Source organism: Callithrix jacchus, chromosome 15 (assembly GCF_049354715.1).
Source record: "Callithrix jacchus isolate 240 chromosome 15, calJac240_pri, whole genome shotgun sequence".
NCBI lineage: Eukaryota > Metazoa > Chordata > Mammalia > Primates > Cebidae > Callithrix > Callithrix jacchus.
In genome coordinates this window covers 44,915,104-44,931,891 of record NC_133516.1, presented here as the reverse complement: position 1 = coordinate 44,931,891, position 16,788 = coordinate 44,915,104, and the positions used below count along the sequence as shown (strand labels likewise).

General features: G+C 38.7%; 1 long non-coding RNA gene across 2 annotated transcripts in view; it reads left to right on the top strand.

The window, feature by feature from the left end:
• Positions 1-15,196: 15,196 nt before the first annotated feature.
• The window catches only part of LOC118147971 (uncharacterized), a 36,162-nt gene continuing 34,570 nt past the window's right edge, over positions 15,197-16,788 (top strand). For both annotated transcript variants that reach the window (XR_004734701.3, XR_013526914.1), the window contains exon 1: positions 15,197-15,412. This is a non-coding gene — a long non-coding RNA (uncharacterized LOC118147971). The remainder of the gene's footprint in view (positions 15,413-16,788) is intronic.

The following is a 16,788-nucleotide window of genomic DNA, read 5'->3' as shown; positions in this document are numbered from 1 at the left end:
TAGCCATTCATGGCTGAGCATCACTAGTAAAATATCATGATTTATTGATTGATTGATTTTTATCTTTGAAATAAAAATAAAATAATAATTTCTGAAAACAAGGTGCCTCCTCCCCAATCACACTGCTTGGTTTATATAATGGTAATCTAATAATGTCACCCACAAAAAAAATTTTAGTTCAAAAATTTAAGAATGAAATGATCTGTTTTAGCTACACAATGGAATTATCAAAAGCAGATTGTTTGTCAGGATGAACGCAACAACAGCTGCCAGGCTTGAAGGCACATGTCACTCCTCCCACTAGGAGGTGAAAACTATTCTCTCTCCCTTGAATCTGGGCTGGCCTTGTGAGTTGATTGGATCAGCAGAGTGTAACAGAAATGACACTATACATTCTGAAATACGGTCTTAAGAATCTTAGCAGATTTTTGTTGTTGTTGTTCTCTTGGGATCCCATGTAAAGGAACTCAGGCAATGTAAGTAACTAATGGGGGACTGCATGGACCCTTATAGACAGGGAGGTAGGGCCAGCCAGCCTGTGCCATTCCTGCTATCCTAGCTGAGGTGCCAGACACATGTGTGAAACTATTTCAGATGTTCCAGCTCTCGCTGAATTCTCACCTCAATGAGGCCACATGTGTGGCCCCAGCCAACACCATATAAAGCAGTGACAAGCTGTACCCACTTGCCGTGCCCAAATTTCAGAATCATAAGGAAATGAGTGTTTACTGTTTGTATTAGTTGACGTTATCTGGAGAGACAGAACCAACAGGAGATATATAGAGGTAGATAGATGAGAGAAGATGAAGGAAATAGGTTTACTTAATTATGAAGACTGAGAAGTCCCATAATAGGCCATCTGCAAGCTGGAGAACCATGGATGCTGGTAGTGTGCCTCAGTCCATTTGAGGTCTTCAGAACTTGGGAAGAGAATGTTGTACCTCTCAGTTTTAAGGACAAAGGCTTGAGAAACTATGAGGCTACTAGTGCAAGTTTTCCAGTTGAAATGCCACAGAATGCAGAATTCTGATAACCACAGGCAGGAAAAACAGGGTGTCCAGCTCCAGGAGAAAAAGTAAATTCACCTTTCCTCTGCCTTTTCATTCACTCCAAGCTTTCAGCCGATTAGATGTTGCCCGGCCACACTGAAGGCAGGTCTTTCTTATCCAGAGATACTTCACAGACATACCCAGAAATAATGCTTTATCAGCTATCTGGATATCCCTGAATCCTGTCAAGTAGACCCCTAAAATTAACCATCACACTGTTTTAAGTTACTGTATTTAGGGGTGGTTTTTCTGTAGCAGCGGATAACTGAAATACCAACATAATCCCATTCATCTTTGCTGTGTATACAAGTTAAGTTGTTCAGTTCAATACACATTTATTGAGCAACAACTACAAGTCCTGGGGGTACAAAGATGATTATTTCACAGTTCTAGTCTTTAAGAATTTTTTTTTGTTTAAAGGAAAATACAAAAGTAGAATTGCAAAATTACAATGCAATGTTTTAAGTGCTAACACTGAGCTGCATGGTTGAGAATTATTAAGGCCAATTTACTAAATCAGAGAAGGCAGAGGGAGGGGACAATGCAGCTAAGTCTGGAAAAATAAGTAAGAATTATTCGTATGTAAAAAAGGACAGCGGTTATAAAAAGCATGGTGGTGGTGAGGGTTGGGAAGGGGGGGATAAGAGCAGGAATGAGAGCAGAGTCAGGGAACTGAAAGAAGTTCGCTGTGACTGGAGTGTGAGATTAGGAATGATGGGAGGTAAGCCAGGGGAGGATGCCCACATCTGGCTAACTTCATGCCATAATAAAGATCTTGGTCTTCACAGTATATAGGACAGACTGTACATTAGGCATGGATCAGCACTAATGTTTTAAAGGGAATTGTCATGATAGATACATTAATGGGGTCCACATCTGTCATTGCAATAGCTTGGACTCTAAATTGTAATGGAATTTTAATTAAAAGTGGGTTAAGTGAAAAAGAATACACTGGGGTCTGTTGGGGGGACAGCATAGGGTAGGGAAGTTGGGAAGGAATTGGGGAGAAATGCCAGATATAGGTGACAGGGGGATGGCGGCAGCAAACCACATTGCCATGTATATACCTATGCAACAATCCTGCGTGTTCTGCACATGTACCCCAGAACCTAAAGTGCAATAAAAATATATATATATATATATATTTTTAAAAAGACAAATTGCATATATAAGCACAAGCAACTGGTTGAGAAGAGTAACCAATTATAAAATAACTTGTAAGGGAACTGAATTAAAAATTAAGAATACCATTCATAAATATACTATGTACAGATACACATTTGACCCCAAAAAAATATTTCCCTAAAGACGTGTAAGAGCAAATTAAATTCTAACTTAAATCTGTTAGGATAAAATAGATTTTGTATCCTCTTTACAGGTAACAACCTGTGAAAATAAAAGCTGAACCTTGTTACTTAAAAAAACAAAAAACAAAACAAAACAAAAAGAATATTTTGGGAATTGTCAGGGAAGAAATTGAGGCAGCTCACAGAATTAGAAGAAGAGCTCCAGAAACCTGGGACTCAAAGAACAGAACCGGAAACCCCAAATTACCAAGACATACTCAACACTTCCAAGACACATTTATTTATTATCTCTTGATCTTCTAGGGGCAGTGACTTAAAACCCTTTAGCTATTTCTTCTGGTCACTACCCTATATTTCTTTAAAAAACATCCTGACACTATTTTTTCTTGAATAGTCAAATTCAGACATTGTCTACCAACTTCTTTTTAGGGAGAGAAAAATAATTTTCTCCCAGAATTTTGAAGCTATTGTTTCATTGTCTCAGTTTTCAATGTCATTATTGGGAATCCTATGTCATTCTGATTCATTATATATATACATATATATATATATACATATATATATATATTTTGTGTGTGTGTGTGTGTGTGTGTGTGTGTGTGTGTGTGCGCGCGAAATGTCCCTGCATTCACTCTGTAGAACTGCATTTTCTTCTTTTTCTCTCTGGTTTCCTAAAATGTTATGATAGTGACAACCTAATAAACAGAGAGAGGCTCTCTAAAAAATTGTATATATATATATACACACACACACATATATAAATCAAGACCTTAAACATTTTCTTATATTAGTCATTGTTAAATTTTGCAGTAGGGGGTATTTCCCTGTCTATATCACCTCAGCATTATCATCTCCATGCAAAAGGCTACTATAGTGAGTTTAATAGTATTCCATCAAAATTCATGTTCACCTGAAACCTCAGAAGGTGACCTTATTTTGAAATAGAGTCTTTGCAGATGCAGTTAGTGAAGGATTAAGATGAGATCATACTGGATTAGGATGGCTCCTAAATCCAAAGACTGGTGTCCTTGTAAGAAAAGGAGAGGGCACATAGAGATACAGAGACACACAGGGGCAGAGATAAAAGTGATGTATCTATAAAGCCAAGGAATGCCTAAGAGTGCCAAAAACCACTAGGAGCAAGGACAGAGACATGGAATGATTTCTCCCTCCAAGCTTTTAGATGGAACCAACAATGCCGATATACTGATTTTATATGCCTTCTGAACTGTGAGAAAATAAATTTCAGTTGTTTTAAGCCACCCAGATTGTGGTAATTTGTTACAGAAAACCGAAGAAACTTACCTATTTGCTGACTTTGAACTCCTATAACTGCATGCACAAGAGATTTTTCTTCTTACTGGCCATGGGGAGCACATTCAGCCTGACTAAGAATGAGCCAAATATCCCTGGGAGCTTTCCTCAAACAGTGGCACAAAAGAAGTGGTGGATTAATGCCACAGCTGCCTCCTCTTTTGTTTTGATAACTCTTGTGTATTTCAAACTCTCCTAACTGGACTGAACTCCAGTAGCCTATCACAATAATTAACTTGATAGCTTTCTTTTCTTCCTAATTGGCTTTATTAGCTTTCTTTCCTTCCTGTCTCACTGTCCTACAATCCTACTATTGTTCCTGGGATTATTTCTCAAAAATGACTTGAACTCAAATCCATAATTAAGAGTCAGCTTCCAATGGAAACCAAACCAGTTGTCTTTCTACTATATCCTCAATTCTCTTCTAGAATTTTAATTAGTCAACAAATGGGGCTACTGAATAGGGCTTCTAATTTTCTTATCATTTACCCCAGATTTCCACCTTTTATTTTTTGTTGTGATTGTTATTGCTTTTGGAGGGAGAGATTTCCTCTCTATATATTCTAACTCTTTATTTTTTAAACCATCATAGTATTTATTTCTGAGAAATTTCTTATGGGTATTTTTTTCTTGTTTCACAGATGCACTGTCTTATCTACTTGAAAATTTTTTTTAAGTTTCTTTTAAGTCTTCTTTCTTTGCATTGTCTTTGTTTATTCTAATATTTGTTAGTTTATCTTTCCCTTTCTTTCATAAATTGATGCTTCTCTTGAACATTTGGTGATCCATCACTTGACTTTTCTTTTTATTAAGCTAGGTGCTAAAAAAAGTAAAGGAAAATGTGTGCATGGTTGAGGTTTATTAGATTTCATGGCCTGCTGAATATTTTATTTGGTATTCCCCCAAGCAGATCTTCTAGGAGGTCATTCAGTTTCTCCAGATAAGAAATCCTCAGTCTTTTTATAGGTACTTGAGGAATTGCCACACTGTCTTCCACAATGGTTGAACTAATTTACACTCCCACCAGCAGTGTAAAAGTGTTCCTATTTCTCCACATCCTCTCCAGCATCTGCTGTCTCCAGCTTTTTTAATGATCACCATTCTAACTGGTATGAGATGGTATCTCAATGTAGTTTTGATTTGCATTTCTCTAATGGCCAGTGATGATGAGCATTTTTTCATATGTTTGTTGGCCACATGTATGTCTTCTTTTGTAAAGTGTCTGTTCATATCCTTTGCCCATTTTTGAATGGGCTTATTTGTTTTTTTCTTGTAAATCTGTTTTAGTTCTTTGTAAATTCTGGATATCAGCCCTTTGTCAGATGGGTAAACTGCAAAAATTTTTTCCCATTCTGTTGGTTGCTGATTCACTCTAATGACTGTTTCTTTTGCCGTAAAGAAGCTGTGGAGTTTGATTAGGTCCCATTTGTCTATTTTGGCTTTTGTTGCCAATGCTTTTGGTGTTTTGTTCATGAAGTCCTTGCCTACTCCGATGTCCTGAATGGTTTTGCCTAGATTTTCTTCTAGGGTTTTTATGGTGCCAGGTCTTATGTTTAAGCCTTTAATCCATCTGGAGTTAATTTTAGTGTAAGGTGTCAGGAAGGGGTCCAGTTTCTGCTTTCTGCACATGGCTAGCCAGTTTTCCCAACACCATTTATTAAACAGGGAATCCTTTCTCCATTGCTTGTTTTTTTTTCCATTTGACCCAGCAATCCCATTACTGGGTATATATCCAAAGTACTATAAATCGTTCTACTATAAGGACACATGCACACGAATGTTCATTGCAGCACTGTTTACAATAGCAAAGACCTGGAACCAACCCAAATGCCCATCGATGATAGACTGGACTGGGAAAATGTGGCACATATACACCATGGAATATTATGCAGCAATCAAAAACAATGAGTTCATGTCCTTTGTAGGGACATGGATGAATATGGAGAACATCATTCTCAGCAAACTGACACAAGAACAGAAAATGAAATATTGCATGTTCTTACTCATAGGCGGGTGATGAACAATGAGAACACATGGACACAGGGAGGGGAGCACTACACACTGGGGTCTGTTGGGGGGAATAGGGGAGGGACAGCGGGGGGGGCGTTGGGGAGGGATAGCATGGGGAGAAATGGCAGATGTGGGTGAAGGGGAGGAAGGCAGCAAATCACACTGCCACGTGTGTACCTATGCAACTATCTTGCATGTTCTGCACATGTACCCCAAAACCTAAAATGAAATTAAAAAAAAAGAAATCCTCAGTCTTTTGCGTGGGGCTAAGGGTATAAACCTGCTTGTAACAGCTTTGAATTAAACAAAGGTATGGGCCTGTGAAGCTTATCGTAAAACACAGGCTTTCACTTAGCTCTCTATTTTCCATTTACACCTTCTCTTTATCTTCCTTTGTGCCTGGGATTCCAAGTCTAAAGCCTCTATGGTTTAATTCTATCAGGGGCCATTCTTTCTATCTTGTGAGGGGTCATGGAAGTAGGAATCTAGAGAACTGCAGGCACAATTGCTCCTCCCACTGATATTCAAAATATCACCCTATTTTTAGCCACCACTTGACTACCACCATCTGAAAAAAACAAAACAAAAAAAACAGGTTCCTTCAATTCCTAAGCCTTTATGGGGCTCTTCAGGGCAATCTGACACCTGAGTAAATGATGACTGTACTCTGCTTAGTCATTTGGCATCTCTACATCTGCCTTCTGTCTTCATACATTATACTTTGGGAGGTATATATTTAATTTAATGGAAGATGATTTGATACAAGATGGAATTTGTATTGCTGTATTCCATGATGTTCTGGGAGTGATTTTCAAAAGGAGAAGGTTGATTTTACATAATTATCTTAAGGCTAGTTCAGAAAACAGATTTTAAGTGGCAAAGGCAATCGATTTCCAAGCAGGTAATTCTTAGTTTTTACATTTATTATAAATATATCTAATCTAAAAATAGGAAGATTTAAATAATTGTATTCCTCATTACTCTTTGCATGTACCCTTATAATCATAAGGCCTTTGAGGGCAGGGAACAAAAACACTCCTTATTATTTTCCACATTATCTTTAGCATAATACTGGGTATAAGAAATGTTTGGTAAGTATCATCTAAAGTTAACTGAGAATGGATTTTTAAAAATCATACCTGCCCACAATTTTCCTTAAGCGTTAAATATTCCCATATCACCATTCACATTCACAACCTTTACAAACCCATGTTTCCCATTCTTTCTTCTCTGGTTTGCAAGAGGGTGAGCATCACTGATCTTCTTTTTCTGACCTAAGCTCTATGTCTCCTAAGGAAAGAGACAACCACTGCCTCATATGTTAAGTACAAACTATCAGTGACTCAGTTCTCTATAAAAAGCAATTCACACTTCCTTCTATCCCTCTTAGAGTCAACAAACATAAAGAGCTTCTGGGGAAAGAGAAAATACTTCATGGCCTGTTAAAAGATGATCAGACAGGCAACACATAAGAACAATGTAAGAGCTGGGCTTCATCAGAGAGAACAGACAAGTTAGCAGGCAGAGAAGAGCAGAATTTCCCAAAGACATGGCCAGTAGAGAAAGCATCCCATATAAGATACATTTGGCAATCACTAAATAAGTGTCCCCTTCTTGGAGATCCATTGAGTCCACCAGCATATTTAAGGCTCTGGAAAGTACTGCAACCAGCTCAACTTGTTTTTTCTCTTAGCTTTACTGGGGTATGATTGACAAATAAAACTCGTATATACTACAGGTATATGACATGATTTTTTGTTAGACCTATACATTGTGATGAAATTACCATAATGAAGCCATTAAATAATTAACATATTCATCACCTCATGTAGTTACCATTTGTGTGTGTGTGATAACATTTAAGATCTACTCCCTTAGCAAATTTCAAATATACAATGTATTATTATTAACGATAGTCCCCATGCTAAGCATTAGGTTTCCAGAATTTATTCATCTTATAACTGCTTGTTTGTACCCTTTGGCCAACATGTCCCGTTTCCCCCAGACCCTCGTAACCACTCTTCTGCTCTGTTCCTATGACATTAGATTTTCACAATTCCATATATAAGTGAGATTTTGCAGTGTTTTTCGTTCTGCATCTGAATTATTTTATCTATTTATGTGAAAAAATGCCATTGGAATTCTGATAGAGATTGCATTAAACCTGTAGATTGCTTTGTGTGGTGTGGACCTTTTGATTATGTTAAGCATTCTAAACCATGAATATGGTATATATCTCCATTTATTTTTGTCTTCTTCAATTTCTTTCATCAATATTTTATAGTATTCAGTATACAAATCTTTTACCTCCTTAAATTTATTCCTAAGTATTTTGCTTTTGATAGTATTGTAAGTGAAATTGTTTTTAAATTTGTTTTTTGAATAGTGATTTGTTAGTATAAAGAAACAGCTGATTTTTGAATATTAATTTTATATCCTGCAACTTTACTGAATTTACTTATTATTTATAACAGTTTTTGATGGAGCCTTATCTGTGCTCTCTTATGGCTAGCTGAATGTCTTTAAAACGATTATTTTGAGTTATTTTCAGTCAGTTTGTAGATCTCCATTTTTTTGGTGTCAGTTACTGGGGCATTATTAGTTTCCTTCAGCGTTGTCATGCTTGCCTGATTCTTCATGATCTGTCTGGCCTTATGTTGATGTCTGTGCATCTCAAGGAGAAACCCATCTTTACGGATGGTTTTAACAGGTAAAAATGTTCTTATGCCAGGTCCCCAGACTAACGGAACTGCTTCTGGAATCACATTTACGTGGGGCTAGAGCCAGGTCAAGGGGCTGCTGCCAGGTCTGGGTTGGTAGACCTGTTATTAGAGTCATAAATGGGCATGGTTTCTGCCAAATCCCCATGTGGACAGGACTGACTCTGGGACCAGGGTAGAGCAAGGCTGGAACCAAGTTTTTGGGCCACTTCAGGGTTCACAGCTACGGCTGCATTCAGCATCCACAGTTGGAACTGAAGTCAGTGAGTCTGCTACTAGAGGCAGAGATGCGTCTAATTCCTTTTCTGATCCTTCACATTAGAAATGGGCAATAGCAAAATAGTTAATATTTCTGGAGAATTTACCATGAGGCAGGTATCATGAAAAGCCCTTTCTCTAGGTCCCTGGGTGGCTAGGACCAAGAGCAGGGCTAGAGTTGCTCACAGGACTACTTCAGGATCTGTGATCAGGTCTGCCAACAGTGGGCTGTAACAGGGAATGGACAGGCATGGTTTTTCCAGAGCCCTTTGGTAGATGGAACTGGTTTTAGGATTACAATCAAAAGGAGAGGATGGGGCTGTTTTCAGTCTGTTCCCAGGACGATGTTTGGCAAGCCTGATACCAGGGTATGGGTCCTCATTCTCAAACCAACCCTTTTCAGTTTGGGGCTTCACCAGGGTTTCGCAACCTCTACCCTAGATCCAAAATCTCGCACAAAGGCACTCTTGTGAATGGCTGCCAGATTGTTTTCTGTGTGGGAGATGTGAGCCAAAGCCCAACTATTCTATCATTATGCTGACGTCCAAGCCTCAACTTGGTTTAATTAAATTGGTCCAAAGTGTATTTCAAAATATAACTTCCTTTTCGTTTTTCTTTTTTGAGACGGAGTTTCGCTCTTGTTACCCAGGCTGGAGTGCAATGGCACGATCTCGGCTCACCACAACCTCTGCCCCCTGGGTTGGGACAATTCTCCTGCCTCAGCCTCCTGAGTAGCTGGGATTACAGGCATGCACCACCATGCCCAGATAATTTTTTGTATTTTTAGTAGAGACGGGGTTTCACCATGTTGACCAGGATGGTCACAATCTGTTGACCTCGTGATCCACCCGCCTCGGCCTCCCAAAGTGCTGGGATTACAGGCTTGAGCCACCGTGCCCAGCCAACTTCCTTTTCTAAGATGAATAACTACTCCAAGACTTGTTTTTTTTTCTTTTATAAAATGAAGATAAAAGCATCTACTTCAAAAGAACATTTTAAGTATTTAATGAGATAGTCCATTTAAATCACTTAACCAGTGCCTAACTTATACAAAACCCTCTGTAAATTTGGATTGTTGTAGTTTAATTGTGGTGGTTGTAGTTTTTGTTGTTAATAATATAGTATTTTATGGGATATACCTTAGAAGGTGCTATGTGGAAAATGTCAATGATTACACACTGCAATCAATGAAACCTGGTACATGGGAAATGCTAAGATTATTATGAGGCTTACAGTACATCAAAGGATTTATTGTGTTCCCTAAACGTATCTGCTTTAGTTTTAAGCAGGCTATTTGCAAAATTTAATCCTGTTAGAGTCTGTATTAACCTGGGTCTCAGAAGAGTCATGATATAATCAACTGGAACTTCAGGGATACAACATGGATGAGTGGAAAGAGCATCAACTTTGGAGCCAGAACACATCCTAGGTCTGCTCTTTACTCTCTGTGTAATCTTAGGTAGTTTACTTAACCTCTCTGGGCCTCAGTTTTGGCTGCTAGAAAGTGAGGAAAATGATTTCTAGTTTAAAAGGTAGCTGAAAAGATTAAGTGGGGATATATTTGGGCAAACTAAATGACGTAGTACTAGACACACGAGGTTATTCCTGGTAGTTCCTTGTGTACTCAGGCCTTTATATTCCTTATGCTAATGGCCCCTGCTCTACTGCTAGAATCCAGAAATTTAGTCCTACATGTTACAGAGGAGGATATTGATTGTCTGTTCACTTTACCCTCTACCTACACTTCTATCACTTCCTCACCTGTGTCTATGGAACTCAACCACATGAAGCATTATCCATGAGACTTGAAATGCTAGAATTTCACCACCTTAAAACAAGTCAGTGGTGGGTGTGCCAGCCACTGAGACAGGGTAACAGGAGGGATAAATGGGGACAATAGGCCTTTTGCACAAGTAGGAAAATTTATATTTCAATTAACTCAAAACATAAGACTTTTATATCTAAGCATTGCCTCATCTGACACAAAAAAGTCTCATAAAGTACCACTTTTCATTATCTTATTTGTACAGAGGATGACAACCTCGGAATTGCTTTAGGATTTCCCCCAGGTTGTACTAAGTAATATAGCCAATACTAGAATCAAGGCTTTCAATCCCAAATAATACATACCAATAATACATAACTACTACTATGGCAAGCACTCCTGGCATTGTGCAAGCCCCTCACCTGTGTGTCGCATTTAATCCTGAAAAGATTTCTGGAAAATGGGTAACATTATCTCCATTTCATAGACAAGAGGAGGGGCTGTTGGAAAGTAGCAGAGCCAGGATCTGAAGTGAGGTCTGTGTAACTCCAAAGCCCTCGCCCTGCCCACTAAATTACATAAACCCTGATAGAACGCTTGAATCCTCTTAATGGCATAAAGACATTCAGTGAGAAACTAGCACCCAGGACTGCAAATGAATTTTAATGATTACTTGCTAGACACAAACATGTAGTTGGCCTTTTTTTAAACACAGGTTTTAATATGCCTGGAAAGACTGGCAGAGTGAGCAACCCTTTCATAAGGATTGAGTCGGCCACATTGAAAAGATTTGCCAGCACCAAAGTTGGTATTTGCCTACTCCTCTTCATTTTCTGGGTTTCACTTTCAGTCTCTTACTATCCTGCTGTCCCCATTTTCTTACAGGACATTTAGCATAGTGGGGTTCTTTCATTCTTTCCTTCTTAATTTCCTTTTCTAATCCTTCACATTAGAAATGGGCAGTAGCAAAATAGTTAATATTTCTGGAGAATTTACCATGAGGCAGGCATCATGAAAAGCCCTTTACTTATTTGTTTAATTTCCCTCCATCTTCATGGAGGTATTTTAAGCACTCCAGTATTTTCATTGGGAAAACATTCTTGGTGGTGCTATGTAACTTGAGCGAGGTCACACAGCTTGTAAGTATTGGGGGCACAATTTCACCCTGGTCAGTTGAATTTCAAATTGCACCCTTTCGCTATTTTGCTACACTGCCTCTCCCTTCGAGAAATGGGAAAAATGCCGAATTTCAAACTACCTCACAAGAAACACTAGCTACCTTGTCATTTATTCTCAAACATTGATCAAAGTTAACTTAGAGAGAAGAGCCAGAACTGGTTTAGATGGGTTTGGAAGTATACATTAGAAGTGAAATGGGTGAAGATTTTACCAACTTTATTTATTTATTTATGAGATGGAGTCTCTGTCAACCAGGCTGGAGTGCAGTGGCATGATTTAGGCTCACTGTAGCCTCTGCTTCCTGGGTTCAAGTGATTCTTCTGCCTCAGCCTCCTGAGTAGCTGGGACTACTGCACGTGCCACCATGCCTGGCTAATTTTGTATTTTTAGTAGAGACAGGGTTTCACCATATTCACCAGGCTGGTCTAGAACTCCTGACCTCAATTCATCTGCCCATCTCTGCCTCCCAAAGTGCTGGGATTAGAGGGATGAGCCACCATGCCCAGCCAGATTTTACCAAAATTTAATTCAAAGAGGTTTTCCTGACCCCTGACTCCCTGTGGATCACAGTAGTCTGGAAGAGATGCTGGAGACGCATCCATCAAGCGTCATGCCTTAAGTTCTTTAACAGCTCACTCCCAGGCTGCCCAGAGAAGAATGAGTAAACACTCTATCTCCCAATGAGTGATTGCTTCACTTCCCATGACAATCCAACATATATTTCTTGTGGATTATTTTGATTAGAGAGTGTATTAGTTTTCTGTAGCTGCTATCACAAATCATTACAAAGTTGGTGACTAAAAATGACTCAAATTTATTATGCTACATTTCTGGAGTTCAGAAGGCTGCAACAGGTCTCAGTGAGCTAAAATTAAGGTGTTGCCAGAGCTACGTTTCTTCTGTAGCCTGTAGAGGAGATTCCACTTCTTAGCCGTTTCCAGTTCTAGAGACTGCCTGTGTTCCTTGGCTATGACCCCTTCCTCCACCATCAAAGCCAGCAATGGCCAGACATATCTTTTCATGCCACATCACTCTGACACTGACTTTTTCACCTGCCTCTTTCATGTTAAAGGACCCTTGTCAGCTAATTACCAACTTTAATTCTGGCTGCAACTTTAATTCTCCTTTGCCAAGTCACCTAACATAATCACAGGTTTTAGGGATTAGGACATGGAGATTTGTGAGGGGTGATATTCTTCCTACCATACAGAGTTATTTGTAAGTTTGCAGTCTATGGATGGAATCCTTCAGAAGTGCGCATAATTAAAACATATAAATAAAAACCACGGCTATAGAGGTATTGATTTCAAAGAGATATGCTTTTTAAAATTGATCATTAGCAGAATCCATTGTATTCAGAAACATTATAGCATTCAAAACATCACTGCATGTTAACTCATTAATCTACACTACAAAACTCTAAGGGGTTCATTATCCAATCTTTTTTAAGAATGAGGGGAACCAAAGCTTAGAGGTGACACAGCAGTTAGTGACAGAGCTGGGTACAAACCTAAGACTTTTGGCTCTGTGATCTGCACCCTGTCTATCACCTACAGCTACTCTAAAGAAAAGTTCCCACTTCACAAGGTTCATGTACTAACAAAGGCCACCACCTGCTGGGACTGAAAGTGCTGATTAACTAAAGCATGTCTTCTAGGTTCAGGAAATATGGGAACAGATGTTCAGGGCATCTTCGTCACTGGAGCATCCCAGGTTCAATCTTTTAAGCTCATCCTGTAGATGAGCTATTAAGGCAGCCAGGCTTGTCCTGGTTTCTCGCCTTTCCCAAATCCTAAAAGGAGATCTGTTCTCTTGTGATTAGGTGGGAAGCAGTCTCTGGGCCCTAATTCTCTTTTCAAAATGTCTACCAACAACGGACAAATGTCATAGTCCTTCCATTTGCCACTACCTGTGGGAGGTAGGGTGAACAGCCTTTCAGTTTTAAAACAGGGAAAGTCCTGGGAAAATCGAGATAAGCTGGTTATCCTAACAGAAAGGAAATATTTTAAAAACCCATTCTGAACTATATCCTGATGTTCCTTCTGAAATAACCATGTACTCTATTAGTTGAATCATGACTGGAATTCAAGTAAATATATGTGGACTCTTGTCAGATATATCTGGGTCAAAACCCAAGTTTGCCACTTACTAACAGTAACCTTGGACAAGCTGCCTAACTATTCTGACCCTCTGTTTCTTCATCTATGAAATGAACATGGTAATATTTCCATCCTAAAGTCAACGTGAGAATTGAATGCAACAATGCATATAAGTTTAGCAGAAGCCCAGGGTCTGAGTAATTGGTAGTAATCTCTACTCTTACCTAAATAATTGGATGAGTATATTTTTGAAAATTCCCCAGTAAATATGGGCAAGGCAGCACAGTGATGAGTGTGGCTGCCTAACTACACAAGGCTTGGTTCTTATTCCAACTTATCTATTCCTTAGAAGGATAATTGATGACAAGTTTCTCACCCTCTCCGAACCTCATGTCCAATGAAGAATAATAGTGTCTCTCTATTGTATTATTTTAAGAAATAAGATGATATTAAGGTCTTAGCACATGTCCTAATATGTAATAAATACTCAATAAGAGGTAGATATTATTACTTGTAGTAATATATTAGAATTTTTGATTGCCACTAAAATAATCAAAGTAGAAATGTTATTGGCTTGTGGCCTAAAAATTCTGGCAATAAAGCACACCTACATCATGTTAGATTTTCTAGATGTGATGAGTGATACCTCCAAACACATACACTCTTTCTCTGTCTCTCTCGGTCTTTTTCTGTCTGTCTCTCTCCCTTTCTCTATTTCTTGGTGCCATTTGTTTTCTGTGCTGACATAATTCCCAGGAAAGCCCTCCTGATATGATAGAAGGAACACAAGAAACCCTACAGAAAGAAAACTGCTCCCAACAGTTTCAACAAAATTTGGACTCTCATTGAACTCGTGTAGTTTCTCTAACTGTCCCAGTATTAACCACTATGGCCAGGGTAATGAAATATATGCTCATTGGTCAGGCCTGCATCACATGTCTTAGGAACTGAACGAAGTGGATTCAAATAATCAGTTCCATATGGCCTAAGAGAAGTGAATGGAGGTTCCCCAAGGTAAAATTAGAAGAAAGAGGAATGGATCGTAAGAAGGCAAGAACTGCAGATGTCATCTACCCTTGCATTAGTTTTATGGCTTTGTCTGAATTTTGTAAGAAGCCAAGAAATAAAGAGACCTGTAAACTGCTATCTAATGTGACACCTGCATAAAGTTCTTATGCAATAAAATTTTTCTAGCCTGGTTCACTCTTCTGGTTTGAATTTCCTGGGGGAAAATAAAGCACTTCCCACCCTTAGTATGAAAATTTTAAGCCACCCGAAGAGCAGAGCTTTAAAGAGTGGTCGCTTTAACACAGTTCAGAAAAATTTTGATATTATTCCTTTCAAGATTTGGAACTTTATTCTACTCTTCTTGAATGTGTGTTGGACTTAGCAAATCATGACTAATGAGTAGAATGTGGAGAAAGTGCTGATGTGTGATTCTGAGACAGGTCATAAAGGGCACTGCAGCTTTCTTCTCTCTCCTCTTGAATTGCTCATTTTTGGAGAGATCAATTGCCATGTTGAGAGCACACTTGAGTAGTCCTATGGAGATTCTTCTGGACAGGGAGAAATAAAGGCCTTCAGTCAATAACCAGGAGAGTGTGCCATGTTGGAACAGGATCCTTCAGTTCTAGGCAAACTTTCACAGCTGCAGCCCCAGACAACATCCTGCTTATAACCTCATGAGACACCTGAAGTCAGAACCACCCAGGTAAGCCTCTCCCTGTGCCCCCAGAAGCTGTGTGAAATTTGCAAATACTGGTTATTGTAAGCAACTAGGTTTTATGGTAATTTGTTATATAGTAACAGATTACAATACAAGAACATCAGGCTAAAAGGAATCCGTGGAGTAGTATAGGAAAAGCACTAGAAGAGATGTGAGGAAATCCAAGCCTGTGTCCTGGATCTTATATAAGTGGCAATATTTTCACACTAATAACTTGATTTCTCTGAGCCTTCTTTCTCCAAATGTAAATTGAGGAAACAGTACATCCTTGCATATTTCACAGGTGACTAAAGATAATCCAACTATGCAATGTAGGTGTACCTTAGGGTAATAAAACTAATCTTGCAATTACCTTATTAATTGGTAATACCTTGCATTGCCATATCATGATGTCATAATTAATATGGAAAAAATACTTTAAAATGATCAATTCTATAAAAAATTTGGAATCTTCGGGGTCCAAAGTGGCTCCCGCCGGAGGTCATGGCGCTCGCGAAGGCGAGGTCATCAGTTCAAGGCTAACCTGAGCAACCTCATAAGCTCAAACTGATTGGCAAAAAAAAAAAAAAAATTTGGAATCTTAAAACTGGAAGGCACTTCAACATTTAGTTCGTTTCCTTGCGTGTTTGGCATCTTTTGGTCACAAAGGTCCAAAAGTTAAATAAATATCTCAAGGTCACACAGAAGCAAAGTGGAACCTAGAATGCAGCCTGTCTGAGCCTCAGTTTCTTTACCTATAAAATGAGAATAATAACATGTGATGTGAAGGTTATTATAATTGTAATCCTTTTAAAGCCATGGCTCATATAGCCCAGGTTAAGAATAGTGTCATGTCCCAAGAACACAGTCCAGCAATTGAAAAGTAATTTTAAAACAAGAGATAGCATGGGGAGAAATGCCAGATATAGGTGATGGGGAGGAAGGCAGCAAGTCACACTGCCAAGTGTGTACATATGCAACAATCTTGCCTATTCTTCACATGTACCCCAAAACCTAAAATGCAATAAAAATAATAATATTGATTAAAATACTAAAAAATATTTAAAACAAAAGAAAAATAAAACAAGTCATCTGCTTGTTAAGTCACTATAACAATACAATACATGCTTCCTGTACCCTCCAGATATTCTTCACTCACCTAGCAATAGGCCTGCAGTGCCCCAAATGCTTTCACCCCCTCTTTTCCCAAATGCTTCTTTTTTTGTGTCTGTGGTAGTGGTGAGACCATCTTCAGAGAGTGGAGAAAGAGAAGAAACTGAGTGGGCAAGTCCTAGATTCTTTTTAGTGATGGGGAAAAGTAAGGCAGAGAAAAGTTTGTTTTTCTCTATTATCACTGTCAAATGTTAGGTTCTCCTTGAAGT